We start from the raw sequence: 2,500 nt of genomic DNA on the forward strand, positions 1-2,500 counted from the left end.
AGGTACCTAGCGCTTCGCGCCTCGGCGGTCTCCTGCCGGTTTCCCTCGGCGTCGTCAAACGCCTGTTGGGGGCCGAAAGGGCCGCCGAGCCGGGCGGAGGTTTAAAGACTCGGGCGGCCCGGCACGGCCCCGCCGCGGCGGCGGCGGCGGTGGCGGCGGCGGCAGCGGGTGTCGGGCGGTGGCGGCGCGGGGCGCCATCGAGGGGTGGGGAGCTACTCCCGCCGATCCCCTGCGGTGGCGTGTCCGTCGCGACCGGCCGCGCTCGCCGTCGTCGGCGTCCCGCCGCGCTTGCCCGCGCGCGGGGGCCACCCGTGCCGGGCCGGGGAAGGGGCGCCCTGCCCCCCCCTCTCTGCGGCCCGGTCTCGGCGGAGAGGCCGCGGCGCGCGATCGGCCGCGGGGGGCCGACCCCGCTGGCCTCTGCGATGCGGGGCGACGCCGGCAGAGGGCGCGCGCTCTCTGCCTTACCTACCTCAGCTGCGGGGTTGCGGCCGCCGGGGCCCGCCGCGCTCTCTCGCTCTTTCTCCTTAGCCGCCGCCGCGGGCTCGCGGGCGGCGCCGCGTCAGGCGCGACCGCGCGCCTCTCGCCTCGACGGCCTTGTCGCCTCGAACCGCACCGCGGCGGCGCCGGCCGCCGGCCACCCCTGACTCGGAGCGCTGTCCCCGCCCGTTGGGGCGCAGCGCTCGGCCGGCTCCTCCATCGCCGGAGGTCCGGCGGGCGCGGGCGACCCCGTGCCGAGCGGCGGCGTCGCCGCTCGGCGAGTGTCCCCGCCCCCCCCGGGGGGGGGGGACGGTCGGCCGCGAGGCGCCCGCCTTCACCGGCGGCCGTCCCGGCCCGGGCCCCGCCCGTCCGCTTCCCCGTCGCCCTTCCCGGCCGCGTGTGGGCCAAAAAAAAGGGGAGGCGTGCGGGGCGGCCGCGGGGGCCGCTTCCCCGTCCGGTCCCCGAGTGGAAACGAGGGGAGCGGGCGGTGCCCCCCGGCTCAGCCGCCGTACGCCTGCCCGCTGGGCGCGTGCTCGCGGAAGGGCAGCTCGGCGGTGCGAAGCGGCGGCGGTCCCGGGAGTGCGGCCGCGGGTGGCGGAGGGGTTTTGCCGAGCGGCAGACCTCGGGCGCTCCGCGATGCCGGCTCGGGTCTCGGCGGCGTCCCGCCTCCGGCGCCGGTGGCGGAGCGCGGCCCGCCGGGCGTTCGCCTTCCGGCGGGCAAGCGGTCCCGCGCCAGGGGTTGCGCCGGCGGAACGGTCCCGCCGCCGCGTGGCGTTTCGGGCGACGTTCAGGGGCCGCTGGCGGGAGAGCCGGCCCCCGCGTTTTGGCGCGGCGGCGTTCCGCGAGTCGGCGGAGCGGTGAAAAGGAGAAGCCAGGGAGTGAGCCGGGAGCGGCGGGGGCCGGCGGTCGCGCCCCCGGCCCGCGAACGCGTAGTCGTCCCGTGATCGAGAGGCCGGGCGGGCCACCGTGCCCCCCGCGGTCCGGCGCGTTGCCGCACAAGCCCCTCCGCGCGGAGGTCGGGCCGAGCCCGGGCGCCTGGGCCGCCTCCGAAGGACGGCACGCGAGGCGGCGTCTCCCCTCGCGGGGGGAGGCGGTCGGGGGCGCGGGCCCCTCCGCCTTTCTTTGGCCGACCTTCGGAGCGTTGCGCGGGGTTTCTCTTTTTTGCCCCGCGCTTTCTCCTCCTCCTCCTCCGTTTGTGTGTGCTCGTACGGTCGAAGCGGGGCGCGCGGGGGCGCGCGCGTCCCTGCAGAAACAGAAAAGGGGCCGCTTCACGCGAGCGGTCCCGAAAGCCAGACAACTCTTAGCGGTGGATCACTCGGCTCGTGCGTCGATGAAGAACGCAGCTAGCTGCGAGAATTAATGTGAATTGCAGGACACATTGATCATCGACACTTCGAACGCACTTGCGGCCCCGGGTTCCTCCCGGGGCTACGCCTGTCTGAGCGTCGCTTGACGATCAATCGCCGTCCGGGGGGGCCACCCCGGCGGCGCGGCTGGGGTTGCCTCGCAGGCCCGTTGCCCGCGGTCGACGTCGACGTCGTCGTCGTCGTCGCCGCGCAGGGCCTTCGTCCCCCTAAATGCAGACTCGGGGAGCGCTCCGTAGCTCCCCGCTCCCGGAACGAGCCGCTGGGGCGGAGCTCGTCCTTGCCGGGGCCGTGCCGCGGTGCGGTGGCGGTGGCCGGGGAGAGCGAGAGTCGGCGTCGAAGACGCCGCCGTGGGCCGTGCGAGAGAGACGAGAGAGCGAGAGGGCCGAGAGGGAGGCGAGGCGCGGGCCTCGCCCCCGGGCTCTCCCCCCCGTGCGGGCGGCTGTCTGCGGGTGGGTACCGCGGGGGTACCGTGCCGTGCTGCCGCGCGCGCGCGAGGCCGAGAGCGCCGGGGACGGGGGTGCGACCCCCTCCTCCTTCCCGCGAAGCCCTCCCCTCCTCTCTCTGTCGCCGTCGCGTTTCTCTCTCTCCCCGCTTGAGGTCGCCGCTTTTCCCGCCCGGCTGGCCGGTTCCCCCCCGTCAGGGCCGTCTCTGCCGCT

At 76.9% G+C, this 2,500-nt stretch overlaps 1 non-coding gene across 1 annotated transcript; it reads left to right on the forward strand.

Annotated features, from left to right (window-relative positions):
* The first annotated feature begins 1,772 nt into the window (after positions 1-1,772).
* Positions 1,773-1,925, forward strand: LOC148219487 (5.8S ribosomal RNA). Its single transcript, XR_015799757.1, has one exon. It is a non-coding gene; the product is annotated as a 5.8S ribosomal RNA (ribosomal RNA).
* The last annotated feature ends 575 nt before the right edge of the window (positions 1,926-2,500 follow it).

This window comes from Sturnus vulgaris, unplaced genomic scaffold (genome assembly GCF_052056855.1).
Source record: "Sturnus vulgaris isolate bStuVul1 unplaced genomic scaffold, bStuVul1.hap1 Scaffold_1021, whole genome shotgun sequence".
Lineage (NCBI taxonomy): Eukaryota > Metazoa > Chordata > Aves > Passeriformes > Sturnidae > Sturnus > Sturnus vulgaris.